The sequence below is a fragment of the Falco punctatus genome, assembly GCF_963210335.1.
Source record: "Falco punctatus genome assembly, chromosome: 4".
NCBI lineage: Eukaryota > Metazoa > Chordata > Aves > Falconiformes > Falconidae > Falco > Falco punctatus.
Window position 1 is genome coordinate 9,544,004 of NC_137583.1, and position 16,197 is coordinate 9,560,200.

The 16,197-nt window shown below is 39.0% G+C and overlaps 1 long non-coding RNA gene across 6 annotated transcripts in view; it reads left to right on the forward strand.

Annotated features, from left to right (window-relative positions):
* The window catches only part of LOC308062862, a 91,582-nt gene that overhangs the window by 45,802 nt on the left and 29,583 nt on the right, over window positions 1-16,197 (forward strand). For 5 of the 6 annotated variants that reach the window (XR_013927723.1, XR_013927724.1, XR_013927725.1 and 2 more), the window contains one exon: window positions 839-5,512. This is a non-coding gene — a long non-coding RNA (uncharacterized lncRNA). The remainder of the gene's footprint in view (window positions 1-838; window positions 5,513-16,197) is intronic. The other variant, XR_013927727.1, reaches the window with a different exon arrangement.

Consider the following 16,197-nt stretch of genomic DNA (forward strand, 5'->3'; position numbering starts at 1 on the left):
CATTGTTTTCTAAGAGATAACACTCAATAATTGAGTCATTAATAGTTTTTTTTCCAAGAGAGGCAGATCTTGCTTTATCTGAATGTGGCAAGGGTTGGCCTTGGCCTGATGTTTAAGAATGGAAATTTCCACAGCAGCTTCTTAAAAAGAGATTTACATAGAAGGCTCTTGTGTGTGGCCACAGCTTGACTTTAAAAGGAAGACCTTTAAAGGTTTATTGGAAAGTTTTTACTATCTCACCCTGATTTTCCTATTTCTCTGTTACTACCATCAGGTGATCTCAGTAGTTTTATAAGGAACTAAATTTATGATTTTTCTTTAAACTACCCCCCCCAAAAAAAAAAAAAAAAAAAAAAGTCAGTGGTATGTCTTACATTCCTGATTTACCCTTAGAGCTAAGGAATACGGTGCTCCATATCACAGTGATCTTACTGGCCTTATGGTTAAAATCTTGTTTCCATCAAAGCAGAGCAGCCAATATTCCCTAATAACATTTTATCTGAAGCTCTTCCTTCACAGAGATTCAGGATGTCTCACATATCTCGGGAAGCAATGACCAAGTGCTGGGTTTTCTCATGGAAAATACAGTCTCAATAAAGCATCATGAAAATAGAAGCCTGAACTGCACACTGGAGAAACACACCTCCGATTTTGCATGCCAAACACATTGATTTCTTGTTGAAATAAGTTTTCTATGTTTTCTTTCCCCCAAATATATACAAGGATTCCCTCTCCCCTTGTTTTTACTTTTACTTTCCTTTAATGCTTCCTTCAAGAAAAGAACAGTTCTGACCAGGTCTATATTTCTGAATGATCAAATATAAAATTTCCTTGACAGCTTTGCACCTGCAGGATGTGGGAGTTGCTGGAGGAGCTGGCCCATTAGAGCATCTCATAAATAGGACAGACCAGCATCAGGTGAGTAAATGTGCTATGTTTCAGATTTCCGTTTATCTTTGTTCCCTAAAAGCCTGAAGCGGTTTGTAATTGTCTTAGTTGTAAGGCTGCAAATAAGGTACACCAGATTCTGAAATGGAAGTTATGAAAAAATACTTTTCTTTTTTTTTAACAGGTTACGCCACATCAGTAAACTTTCTGCAGGACTGTATGTATTCTTTAAACTTTTCTTTATGCAGAACCCCTTACAAAACATTTAAGTCTTAGAACTCATTCAGAGGATACTTATAGTTATGATGAAGGATAACAAGTTTCATGTGGGCATCTGAATATTTCGGAAAAAAAAGCAGCGAGGCTGACTGTACACTCGTGAAGCATCAATTATGTATTTACTTTCGTGAGTTCACGATGCCAAGCTAATTCATGAGCAGCTGAATGAAATAAAGCCGTAAGTGAGTTCAAGTAAGTGGTCATCCCAGATAAGTAAAAAAACCCCAACCCTACTACCCTCCCATTTAACGACTGAAGATGTTGCCTGTCATGTTGGACCATGTATATTATCTGTGCAATAATGAACAAGGGGAACCTAATGCTCTTCAAGGGATCTAAAATGTACATTTAGTGGTATTAGTGAGCAATTGTGCTGTAGGAATCTTCATGGCTGGCTGTCTTGTTCTGGTCTGGGAATTGTCAATCTCTCTACAGCACGTGAGAATAACATGTTGGGATGCCACAAGTATGTGGGTAACATTTATGTAACCTTCAGCCTTTGTGGGAAAATAAAAGCCTTTGTTACTTGGATTTGACTTCATACCAGATGGTATGAATAAATGTTTGCAATGCCAGTGTTGTTCAGCTTGGCTGATCGATTCTGTCATACTCCCAAGGAGGTAGAGAGAGGGCTTAAATAACTGATTCAGGATGTAGAAAATATTTTCCTTTTCCTGTTGCAGTAGTATTATGCAGAAGTGATGCTATTCTGACTGCCAGCTTCTCACTTGGTGGGATACATGAATTATGTAAATACTGATCTGGTTTTTAGCAAAGTTCACACAGCTCATTGCTAACCTTTTCATGTGTTTTAATTAATTCCCAAAGATGCTTAAAGCACAATGGTCATTATCTGCCCCCCGCCCCAGCATTATTGGTTCCTGGACTAACCACAGCTGATGCAAAACCTGTGTTTGGTTCTTGATCAAATTCTCATTTCCAGCCTGGCCAACAAATGCATTCTTATGGTAGAACAATTTGGCAAACCTTTCCTTGGCCACTACGAGCCTGATGACAGCAATCACCTTATTTCTTATGTGTGGAGTATAGTGCCTAGTACACTGGCCTGAAACTGACCTAGGGCTTCTAGGTGCACACTATGAATAAAAACAACAAAGCTATTCATTTATGGAGCTGGCATACATCTCTTCTCCTTCTTTATATTTTCCCTCTTTCTTTTCAGGATCCAGGGTGGTAGATCTCACAAACACAGACACCAGGGCTTTTTTTTTTTTTTTTTTTTTGGAAGAGTTCAATCCTCTATGCCCTGCATCCCCTAAAGGCTTCAGCCCATAAAGTTTGATCACTTGCCAAACTTTACATGGACCCTGCTAAAGCTGGGCCGCAGAGCCCAAACTGCTTCTTTGTGCAGAATCGCAACTGAAAAACTCGCTGGGATTTCGTAATTACCAAAAGCTTGTGCTACTTTCAAATCCTGTGCTACATACAAAAAATTTGCTGAAACACCTACTGTGGTGTTGGGTGGAAAAAGTAAGTTTCTGCATGTTTCAGATGCAAAACCATTTTTATTTTGGCAGTGTCACATAAACAGCTTTATGTTGGTTTTGTCCTTCAAACTCCTGGTCTGTTTTAAACCATCTCCTCCATTTATGCTGCATTATGTCATTTAGAAACTGGGAAATCAATGGGAAACCTCCAAGGGTTTTTCTGCCTACTGATATCCTTACGACAGCGTGTATCAGACCTGCTCCTGCAGAAAATTCCTTACTGCTTTTATCAGACCACAGCAAAGTCTCACAATGATCCTTCTCTATGTCTTAAAGTGCGGGAGATACATAAGTATTTAAATATTGGTGTCAAAACTATTATTACAAGTAAAAGAAAAACCTCTGGGACAAATTCACATGTGAATAATTTCATTGATACCAATAGAGCAAAGCTCTATTTACAATCCTGTAACTTAGAAAGAAATTCCGCTATCTCTATCCTACCTGAATTTATAACACATGCATAAGTACTTTTTGGGATACATACATTATGAACACAGAACTGTCATCACGGCACTCGAGACTACATTTTAACCTGTACATGTGGCGTACACCTGTGCTTTTTCTGACAACACACTTGATTTGCGGTGTGGGAAACTCCAGGTTCAAAGCTAATCTAGTGTCTTTGTTTTCTCTTATGAGATCTTTTTAAGCTTTCCCCTGTAATTCTTACACAGCTTCTGGGGTAGCTGCCTCTTTAGTTCCACCTCCTTTAAGAATATGGAACTTATTTTCACTAATACAGACTTAACTACTACGAAAAGAAGGACCCGGTGCAGAGCACAAAGGATTATGATGTGTCACAGTGACGTTGTTGTTCAGATGCCCTACTCTATATATTTTCTCTCAAAGCCAATAATGTTCAAGAAGAAATCAATTTCATCAAATAATAAAAAAAAAACCACAGAAAGTCAAACCCTACACCTAAAGGTAGAGCTTCTTCACTGCTTCACTTCAAAAAACATAATCACTGTCTCTGCTATATTCACCCTGCAAACAACCCTTGCACTTTCATGTGATGAGGAGACATTGCACAACTACTTTTCTTTCTATTTTACTGATCTCAAAAAAAGATCACCCACTGCTTCTCTTTCTCATTCTCCCAGGCCAGACTGCTTATGGACCCAAATGGGACCATCCGACTCTCTTTCCTTGTCCTTCCCCCACTCCGCCTTGCTGTACTCAAAGCAGCTGCTGCATCCTAAACTCAACAATAACAGAAGTTGGCTATCTGGACTTTTACAGGCAAAATGGCTACATCCTATATATGGAGTATACTAGCCTCTCTGTAACTTAATGCTGGCATCTTTGACAAGGTAGCTGCATTCTGTCTCACAGCATGTTGTATATTTTAAATGCTGTTGTACAACTGCTAGCCAGACCGCACAGTATAAAGTAACGGCTGAACAAAAAAGAGATTCAGTACTAACAGGCAAACCACAAAAGTTTTGGCTGAGCATCCAAAACTGCTAATGCTTATCGGGACCTCCTGAGAGCCCCCCTCCTTCCTGCAGCCCAGAAACCTCCACCACCAAGTGTCCTGATCCTCATTAACTTCACATCACTGTCATTTGCTAGTTTTTTGCAGCAGCAGCCTCTGCAAGCTACTTGGCACTTCCCAAACACAGTAAGAGACATGCTTTGCTATTGTTTTCACCTAGTATTTTTTTATTTTATTTTTGGGGATGGCAGACATGATCTGTGCTGAGGAAATTACAGAATTAGTGCAAACCCTGCTCTGTTTCTGTGCAGCAATGTGGTGCCCTCTAATGAGAGCTGGAATCTGGCCTCCCCAACCCTTTAGGCGTCCTTTGTTATTTGTCACAGCATCAGGCCTCCAATCCTGCCTGCTTACTCTGAAGCATGGAAGCAGCTCCATTAAGTTCAAAAAGAAAGCCATTTTAAAAGTTATGCCTGAGAGAGCTTATGTCTTAGCAGAGACAAGGACTCTTACACACATGATATGAGAGTGCATCAAAGTGAAGGAAAGCTGAAATACAACTTTTAATGTAAATGTCTACACCAAGCATTTACCTGACAGACAGCAACTTCTCCAGCTTTTCCTTCACCTCCCCATTCCTGCTCAGTCTATGTCTCTGGGAGCAAGACCACAACTGCCATCCACAGCACAGCTGTCAAATGCAGTGCTAAGACTCCATACATATTTATTGACAGAAATACCATCACCGATCCTTTCCTCTGCCAACAAGCACTACTGAAAGATCATCTGGGATTTAATGCAGTTTCTTAGAAATGGCCTGGGACCACAGATGAGCTTCAGGATGCACCATGTAATCACAACTTTATCTGAAAACTGCAATTACCCTTCCAAAGGAAAGAAATCAGAGGAAGCCAACAGACTTTATCACAGGACCAACATTTTCTTAACTGGTTCTCCTTTTCTTTCTCTTCCTCCTTATCTGGATGTTCTTCATCTCCTGGTGTTATTTTGCCCATTTGGCTTCCTGTGACATATTGCCCTGCTTCCTGCCCCTCTTTATACTTCTGTGGTTTGCAATGTTTTACTCCTACATTATGATTCACGAGTTATATCTCCAATCACAAGACCCACATGCCAGTCAGGTACAATGGCATGTGTGGCATGACATGCAGAAAGATGAGCGAAACAAAGTATTCTACAGATGGTTAAAAATCACAGTTTAACAGGAAAGCAACTACTCTAAGCCTTAACAAATCTGTGATCCGCTTGTGCCCTGGAGAATACCTTTCAGGTGTCACCAACACTCAGATAAAAAGCGCTTGCTAACATGAATTCACTCACTCAGAGTGTGACAATACGATGTCATCCCTTGGATCTGATCTGCAGTGCCAAAAAGGTGAGTATGTATTGGGATTTTTTTGTTTGTTGGTTTTTAACAATAGCAAATGCGGCTTCTGGCTTCCTTGTGGGTGGTACATCGAATTTGATTTTTTTTCCCCCTAAAGAGGTTCAGCTACGAATTTATTTTCTCCCCACCCTGCTAAAACCATAATATTGTGCTAATGTTAGTTACACCTTGGGGTTGCTACGAATCAGATATGCTGATTTTAGGATTTTCTTCTTGTTCTGTGCCAAGAGTTAGAAAAAAAATTAATTAGCATGTGACGCAGCATCAAAAGAATCCTGACTCCCAGGATTTTCATAACATGCAATGTCTTCTTATAGATATAGTCTTGCTGTAGATAATAAAATGGTATAGCTTCCGTAGTTGTGGCGGTATTCCTTAGCAAAGGGCAGCAGTGCAGATTATGGATAAAACAACTCAAGTGACACAAGTACCTGTGAAATGGCTCTAATTAACAAAGTAGTGCTTGTTGGCAATTGAAAAACTAAATAATCCTTTAATTTAAGAACGAAGTTGAATTCAAACAATAATTCTCTGAGGAAAAGCTGCCCACCATCAAGTACATCCTTCATTGCTTACTTTGATAAGGAAATGTGTTTTTTTAATTTCCCTTACTGGGGAAGGAGAAAATAATGCGCAGCTCACAAAGCAGATCTGTCTCTATGTATTAAATTACCCAGATCATCTAACATGCTACATTATTAACAAGAAATTGAACATACAGGGATTTATGAGCAGATATGTAAAGAAAGAAGAAAAAACCTCTACCTGAAAACATGCTATTAAAGACTGGATATTGCTTGTGTGAAGTTATGATCTTGCACTAAGTGCTATCATATGGACACCATAGTTTGTCTTGGGATTACGCACTGACTGCTTACATATTTCATAATTATATATTATTGAATAGATACTTCATATCAGCTCCCCTGCTTTCTGGACATACTTCCCTCATCTGTACCACTCTGCTGTATGATCCTACACTGGAGGGAACTAGGCCTTTACTCTGTGTTTCACTGAAATCCCATTTTACTTAAGCTAAAAATACGTGTTCAAAACGGCTAGCGAAATTTCACGAGCAAGACAATTCTTAGATTTTCTTAGAACCATCAGAAATAGTGAGTTCCCACTAACTCCCCTCCAAGCACTTCGGCTCACTGGCTGGGCAATGTAAGAGGCGTTTATATATACACTGGATTATACACAGTCTTTGTCTGGCTAAGTCTTTTGCTTTTAAGTTTGTTAATCCTGGTATCTTTGGGCTCTGACTCACAAGCCAGATAGTTATCTTGGGATGTCTGTAGTGATTCCTGCTCTTTGGTGCCTGGACCACCCGCCTTTTGGAGATCTCCCCCCAGCTCCACCTTCCTCCCAGTGCAGTGTGACTCATCGGCTTGTGGACCAGCTGTCACAGTCTCACATCTTTAAGGAGGGAATGGCAAAAACCCACGCCACCTCCAGCACAGTGCTCATCTGCAATATGGGCAACGCAGGCTTGTGCTGTCTGATGCTGTAGAGGAAATTAAACTCAGTTATCTAAATTCTGAGCAAATGGTAAAAAGATCTCTCTCCTCTCCTTCAGAGGTTTAATCACCACTGCTTTGCCCCACTGTATGTGAGGCCCTTTTCTATAAGATCAAGCCACGCACACCATGTCCTTGGAGGCTACTTTGAACAGCCATACATATAGACAGCATCAGGTGTCTGGCTGTGTTCAGGAGCAGATATGTATGTGTCTGGGGATATTTACAGTTAGAAAGGCATTCATGCAGGAGCTCAATCAAACTGAGCTACAGGCTGCAGGGGAATTTTTCAGGACCTACAGCTTAAAGTGCCCAAATTCCTTTAGAGAGTTATATACACTAGTCAGTGACTGTTTTAGTGCTAACAAGGAAGGGAGCAATAAGCATTGAAAAACAAAGTTTGCTGAAACATGGATGTCTGGCACAGAACTTGAAAGACTGTGCTAAACAATGTTAAGGAGTGATGGGAGCAGAATTTCGGTTCTGACAGATCCAGCTTTTGGGTGCATATGATGTGTAATTCCATTTTGATGATGATGAAATTTAGTAAATGTAACTTAGCATCTTGTAGTGGATAGCAGACAACACACTGGTTGTGAAGAGATGGGCAAATACAATAAATTTGTATGAAACTCTCTCTAAGGCCATTTCACACAGGCTGTATCAAGCTATTCATTTTTCCTGGGTGGGGGCTGAACATTCTGGGGAGTAGTGCCCTCTCTGAAAATATTCTCTAAAAGCTTCCAGAGTTGACTTTGATCCCATGGCATAATAGAAAGTTTTATGTTGTTTATACAAGTCTTCCAATTCATTTTTTTTTTAGTAATGGAATGAGTATTAATACGAAGTCTTCCATGTTCCCACTTGGAACAAGTCATCCCTAGTACTGACATTCAACCTGGGAAAATCTATTAGTACCTTGCCTGGTACTTAGAGCTTTTCTATTCTTGACTTCTTGACTGCAAACTTTGTTTCAGCTTTTCATGTCATGGCTCTCTGTCACCTGTCGAAACAATATTATTTAACAGGATTTTTTTATCCTCAGACAGTTCTTCACAGGATTTTACCATCTGGCCATCATGGCCTGTTTTTCTGCATGTCATCTGTTTTTGATTTTACAATTCTGGTTTGTGGTTTAGAAACTGTCTTCTGTGACCTCTGTATCTTGAATATCCTCTGTGAGTCACCTTCATCATCACTGCCTTCTAATTCCTTTCATTTCTTCTGATCTCCTTTTCTTATACCTGACTAAATGGATTTGTTTGTTTTGGCCCTAGTCTAGCCTCTGATCTTGTGCTCATTTAATCCTTAATCCTCTTAACACTTCAGTTAAGATACATTTTTCTTTTGGGGGCATCTGCTCTTTCTAAATGAATTCTTAACTACAGTAGTGTCTCAAGCAGCCACTTAATGTTTTTATCTTCCTCTTTCTTGAACACTAATAGCACCCAAAATTTGTTATTGATGTCAGTATTGCAGTGCTTAAGCAGTAGGTGGAAGACAGAGCTCAGTTAAACCAGGTGTCCTATAATGTTTTCATTGCTCACATAGAGCTACACAAGCTAGAGACGTGAGCTTAGGCTCCAAGACAGAAATTTCACCAACATAAATTTTGCAACTGACAAAAGAAGATACAAGGCTATCATTGCTTTGACCTTTTGTCCATTAGTAACACTACGTCCAGGCTTCCTTCTATTACTTTTGAAGAGGCAACAGTATAGTGGACAACTAAATTTTTTCAGTACTGTACTCCACAGAACACTGGCCACCTCTGATAGACTTTCCTGTACCAAAAGGTATGAGTGATCCCTAATATTTCTTCAGTATCCCTGTGTGCAGCATTAAATTTATTAAAATTGTACATACACCAGCTGGAATGCAAGAAAGATCGACTGAATTAACTTCTGCACTCATTCACTGATTTATCCCATGTCTTCCACAAGACTAGTGTTCAGGACAAAACTACATCACTGAGGTAGTGACTGGAGCTACAGAAAACATTATGCAATGGACCGCAGTCAGTGGTTTAGCAATTTTTTTGCTTTTTACTAATACATCTTCTCTGTAAAGATGACCACCTCTGTTTGCCTAAACGTTTTACCTTGAGATTGTCTGAGGTAGCTGTCAGTCAGCCTGTGTGGTGGGAGCATCACCCAACACATGCAACATCTGTGTTACCTTTTCGTTTTTCAATTTTGCACCACTTCAGTTTGTCAGGTATTCACAGAAACACGGCAGATGTTGGGCACATTGACTGCTGCTGTGCTGTGGTGGAGTCTGGAAATCCCACAATGCTGACCTGGCTGGTTAAGCAAACCCTCCACCACACTTTGGCACTTTGCTCTCTCCCACAAAGAGTTGCTCTCAGCACCCTCTGCATTAACCAGTGCAATTATCCCAAAACATGCAGCTCCCACCACCATCCGCTCCTGTCATTGGAAAGCATTTCTTCTTAAAGACTGGTTGTGATAGCTGAAACATGGCTGTGCAGTAGGAACAGGGAAGAATTGGATTTCTGTTTCAGCTACACATCTTTAGTTTATGATAAACACATTTCTATAACAAGAACATGTCTTGAATAAAAATGACAAACTGGACTCCCAAATGTACTGCTTTGCATGTTCTTCATTGCCACACAACTCTTTAACAATACTAGAGAAAATACCTGAGTGTCTGTAATCAGAATATTTCTTGTGGAAACTGCTAATGAATACACTCTTGACAAAATTATGAGGGTCTCTAATTTACCTCGTGCTTTTCAGGCACAAGCACAGTGCTTTTCAGGGAAAGATGTTTAAGGGAAAACTTATGTAATCTAGCCTTGAACAAAGAGCAGATAAAAAGTCATTAAAACTTCAGTCTTTGAGTACACTAACATTTGTAACTTTTCTCAGTTTTGGAACATTTCTATTTTCCTACCAAAACCCCCTTTTTTGTGAGCCTTTTGTGACAACAGTATCTCATCTATGAGAGATCCTGGTTAAGGAGAAGAGGCAGAGTTTAAAAATTTGCTTTCCTTTATAAATATGCTGAAAAAATTATCCTATACCAAGAGAAGAAAATACAATCGAAATGGTATTTAATGCAGATAGTTCTTGAATATTCAAGAACATAAGCTGACAGTAAATTGCTTTGTTAGAGAAAAAATTAATTTTTTTAGCATTCCTTTCCTTTTTTGTTCTTGTTTTCTAAGGGTTGTTTCATATAAGCATTTGGGACATGGCAGAATATGTAAAGAACAACTGAGCTCAAAAAATAGAAATTGTGTGTAATATAGGAAAGCTCTTTTGTTGTTCTGACAGTTTTAATCAAAATAGTTGATCAAAGAATAGCTCTACGAGGCTGTTAGAGGCACGTTTGAAGTAGCAAGTGTCACAGAAATTTCTGTATTCATGACAGACATTAAAATTTACTTAGTTTACATATTCCATGCTTAGATACATGTTACTAGTGATTAATAAGAGTTCGTGTTTCAAGCAGACAGAGGTCTCTTTTTTTGCCTTGAATTGAAGTTCATTCCTGGAACATGGCACCACTGTTTTTGCTAATGTAGTGGTAAAATTCATTCTCGTAAACAGATCAGTGAATGTAAGCAAACATGCCTTACCTACCTGGGCACTGAGAGGAATCTATGTGCCCTGAATTTGAACTACACAGACCTAGACCTTGGCTACAACTCGGCAGAAGAACAATATATAGAAACATGTGGATAATATTATTATTCCATCATCTGTGGCTTTGGTAATGGTGATGTAAAATCAGTGATAAATCACATCTCTGTGTGAAACTGTCACTGGGCTGTGTCTTGACTATTGCAGTTTTGGAGTCAGGCAACATAAATCCATTGTTTCTGCACAGACCTAGCATCTTTAGAAAGAAAAGGACAAAAGTTCTCCTGAGAAGCTCCCATTTCATATTTCAGTTAGCACTTGAGTTCTTTGTGAGAATACATTGCTGAAACAGGTGTTTACACCTTGATACTGCTTGGCTTTATCATATAATATAAAACATATATGACAAATATAGATCCTTCTGGGCTCTTCTAGCTCTGGTAGCTTTACAGCAAGCTACTGGCAAATTTCAAGTCTTCTGCTTTGACTTAGGCTTTCCCACTCCCCAGGTAAGAACTGTGATGCACAGATGCTTGTCATTGGACCTGTGGAAACTGGCTGGAAATAAATACAGAAATACACAACTACTCTGTATTTAAGAAATGAGAACCTCAAATTCTGTGTAGCTTTTCTAGAAGAGCTGCTGAAAAACTTGTGATGGTTTCTCTTTTCCAACAACTGCTTCATAACTTTAAAAATATTATCTCTGTTCCCATCTCCTTATTAGTTAATTTTAATCACTTTGCAGACATGGCAAATTCACCCTATTACTGAATAATATTGAGAACAACAACAACAACAAAAAAAAAACAAACAAAAAAAACAAACCAAAAAAAAAAAAACACACGACCCAAACAAACATGCATAGTTTTCACAGTTCAAATGAGCCATGTTTCAGGACATAAAAGCAACTATTTTCTACAGAAAGATAATTTGTTATCCAAACAAATATAATTAGAAGCAATCTGGCAAAATAATACTCACAGTCCCAATTACTGTATAAGAGACTAAAAGAAAATACAAAACTAAATGGTACCTAGAATCTTTCTTGAGTGCTTTTGACCGATTTATTCTAATTCATCCATTACTCAAATTTTAGAAGTGAACAAACAATCATACTCTAGACTTTTAGCCAGATGCTTGAAGCAATCTTGCCATCCAAACTGCAGACCATGTCTGGGCTGTAATGACTTCTCTTCCTTGGAAAATATAGTAAACAATTTTGCAGTGTATATGACTAAGTTTATCATTGGCCATGCTAATTGGTATATACTTTACCATAGCCAGCTCAAAGGAAAAGCATTACAAAAGTGAAAGATGCAGAAATAGCCCTCATTTGTACAGGTTATATACACAGTTATATGTACCAGCTTGTAGTAAAAACAGATCCAACCTTCCAGAGAGCATTGAGCTTTTGTGAAATATTCAAGCACTCATCAGCTGTTGACATTCTTTAGAAATGAATAATTTATTTGAGTTTGGGAGAGTAGCACATGATCTAATAAAATAAACAAGTCATTGTCATCTGCAGGTAGTGTGCCAGATATATGACTTAAGCCTTGGTGGAAGGACTAGTACTATTTGCATAGAATACTCATTTAACGCTAATGTTCAGAAAGCTCTGATGACAGCTCTCTGCCTCTGCAGGGAGATATGAATCTTCACCTGCTGTCTGCTCCCTCCTGCTGTTGAGGTCTCTCGTAAACTTAAGGACAGCCCTTGGCTCCTCTAAAAATCTTAATCGTTCTGTAGATATAACTACTCTGCTTCAGTCATTTAAAGCATAACTTGCTAGCCTTAACTTTTTTATCAGTACTTATATGAGCATGCTAGACTGCGTCTTTTGTGAAAATAAATATGAGGGGAGTGATTTGTGATTGGTGCCTTCTGCTCTACTCAGACTGAGGACAAGGGTTGTACACAACATGCTATTCCCCCCCAGCCCTCCTGGCTGAGTGGACCTATTGAAGGACTCCAACTGGCACGTTCAGTGCTTCATGATGGAAGGGCGTCCCACCTCAGAGGCAGCCACTTCTATATTTCAACCCTTATCTCCAGAGAAAACTGACTAGTCCTATGCAACTGAGTACAACTTGGCATAAATATCTTTAATACCATCATAGAAAACTGCATCAGCTCCCTTAAGCACATTATGTTTACTCAAATGCTCGCCATTTACCACACTGAAGGGTTTTGTTTTGCCCAAAGGACACAAACAGAGCACTAACTAGAAGAAACATTTTAAAAGTTCATGGATTTGTAATAAAATCACAGGTTTCACCAACTGTTACACCATGGGAAGTGATAAAATGTACAATATCAATTAAACAGACTTGCTAGTTGTCATACAAAAAAAAAAAAATCAGAAAAAAAAACCAAACAAAACAAAGCACAAGCTTTTAAATGTTCAAAGCATCAGCTTACAGAGCATGAACTAATTAAGTATGCACTAATGAGGTATGATCTTATGAAACAAGAATTAACAAAACTTCAAAGTGCTACCTTTTGAAGTACAAAGCTGGCAGAACCAGCTCCAGATAATTGCCTAACTACTCAGAACAGGTCCTAGCCCAGGCTCCAAGACTGACCTACAAAAATCAGTCGCCACCCCCTCCAATACCCACAAGGAAGTGAACGATCAATCTGAACTAACTTCTGATAGTGGTATTTAAGAACTTGCTCCCCAACATATGTATTTATATAATATGGACAACCTCCAGCAGGAAGTGAGCAATACCACCACCCTGCCAAGAGGAAACAGCTGGGGGCTAAACTACACAAAGCTGTTCAGTCCTGCGTCTGCAGGAGACTTGTCTTGAAGTTAACAGTGAGAAGACAAATTCGTGATCTTGGCAGCTGGAGCTTTATAGCTTTGCTATCTGAACTTCATAAGCCAGTGTTTAGGAGTTTCTCTAGCTAATGTACCAAGGGAGTGACAAAACCAAGGGTTGGAGTGTCCAACTCTTGTTGCTTCCCTCCCTGCCTAATGAAGAGTTAGTTAATACAAAGCAGGACAGCTACAAAATGAAAATCAGGGACACATCCAGAAATAACAAATAGTCTGGTAGCTAAGGATGCTTGCCAGACATGCAGAAGACTGCCTTGTAGGTCCTGGCTCTGAACCAAGGCCAAGCAAGGACTCAGTTTTGGTATCCAGCATCCTCACCAGCAGGTTACAGAGGTCATAGGAGCACTTGCATTCTCCACCAGCAAAATATTTAACTAGGCTAGAGAAACACTGGAAAATAACTTGAGAACTTTTCAGATCTTATCAGTGTAAGATATGTCCCTTCAAAAAAACTGGGGATGAGGATACATTGGACAGAGAATGAATTTTGAGATATTTTTCAGTTTGGTCCTACCATCTCATCTGAGCTTTTAAGGCTGCAGTAACAATTGATAAACTGTTGCCTGCAACTGTCTAGATTCTTTTAAAATGTGCTAAATCAAAAAGATGCTGTTGCTGATTCTTTGCTTTGACTACAAATCATGCTTCACAAGAACCAGTCCTTAACTGGCCTGCAGGACCATGGGAAGAATGCATGTAATAAAAAAAAAACACCCAAAAAAGTGGCTTATGCACTGCTAAGGAAAACACAACAGGGACATGATGCATTCTAACACGTTATCTTTCAAACACTTCAAAGTCACTAACATGAAACATAACTATACCATTCAATAAGTTCCCTTCATCCGGAGTTCAGATTAATTGACTTTAATCAGAAAGACTCTAAGCATAGGAACTGTGTCAGGCAGACTTCATAGGAACTATGGATTCCAGCCACTCTCACAAATATCTCTATAAATATGAATACAGTTTGCATATTGCCAGTATTTAACATGTGCCTTGACAAAGAACCTCAAAGTCTAATGTATTAAATGCACTTTCTTCCTCTAGGTACTGTAGGAAAGCAATAAATGACATTCCTAGCCTCCGATCTGAAACTTATTATTTGACTAGATCTCAGGTGACTGTATGTGACGCACGAAAGGCATTGGAACTTCAGTCTGAATTAATTTCAAACACTAGAAAATGGTACTGTGCAACAACACAATTCAAACTTCCCAAAGAAAATCTGCATACTGGATTTTAGATATAAACAGATAATTTTCACCATTTCATAAACTGTTCGTGTATCCAAGTTTGGATTTAGAATATTCCACTGTTGACCTACTCTACTGTATCTTGTCATCCATTTTACCTTTCGCTGTGTGAACCGCTGCCTCCCCACCTTTTGCATTATGTCCACTGTGTATCATAAAGATTTTGAATCACACCCGAAATATCTGGAATTTCAGTCTCTCCCAAATCACTGTGCCTTTAGCTTCTTCAACAGCTCTGGTTTTGATCTGGTTCTTTAGTACTTGTCCTTCTTAGTTTTAATAGACTTTCAAGGAAGAAAATGAAAACTTTCGTACAAATTATTGTTCTCATACTGGAAAGCCAGATAAGGACACTGGAAGTAGATTTAAAGCCCTTTTCTTTTTTTAAAAAAATAGTAAGATTATTTTCATTAGAATGTCTATTAAAGTTTGCCCAACTTTTTCACAGATATGTTTTTGGACTTTTTTTTTTTTTTTTTTTTTTTTTTGATGGAAAAATATTTTCCAAGGACATTTGGATATGTTTTAAACAGACAGTCACGAAGTATGTGGGATCCTATCCTCATCTGGTGTAAACTGATGACAATCCATTTCTTTCAAAGCTAGCTTTGTGCAACCACCCTGTTTTTCACCAGTTGTGGCTCAAAAACTATCTGGAAAACAACCACTTTGGAAATGTTTACATGCCTGGCTGGTCTTATTCTATCCTCTTTTGTTTATCTCTTAAATATTTTGGGCCAGATATATGATTAATTCAGTGGAAATTTTAGCCTAGTTATTCACGAGTTGCTTTACAGTGGTTTGATTTAACTTCAGGGAGTGGAGAGATTGTGTTTACTGATGGAGGAGAAAGAAACAGCAGTCATAAACTCCACACTTTGACACTGCCGATGCGCAGGAATGCTGCATACCACCCTGTCAGCATTGCACCATGCTTTCATGCTTCTCCTCTCACAGTTTACCAGTGAGAGTCAAGATTCCTACAATTCCCAAAGTACCCAGATCTTCCAGACTGAGGCCAAAATCAAGTTATCACAGTAAACTTCAGTGAATTGTTGTAGCTTTTCAGACTGTATTTATAGGTCAAGAGGAGGATTTGTTTTGGTTTTCCCCCTTTGAAGCTTCAGAACATACACTTTTTAACAAGATATTATCTTCTAATTAGAAAAAAGAAAAGGCTTTCTGGCCCTAAAATCTACGGCGTGCAAAATAAACATACAAGCTTTCTTCTTTCATGTTTCCCAGACCAGACATCTTTACACTCCTGGGAAGCTCCTACCTCCTGTTCCTATCAAAGGAAGACAGTGAGGAGGGGGATAGGGGAAGCTGGGGCTTTCAAAATTGGTTTATTGGGGGATCAATTGTAGACTCCATGATTCTGCTTTTGTTTTACACAGATACCAGGACTCACAGCTTGCTTCCTTCCTTCCTTCCACAG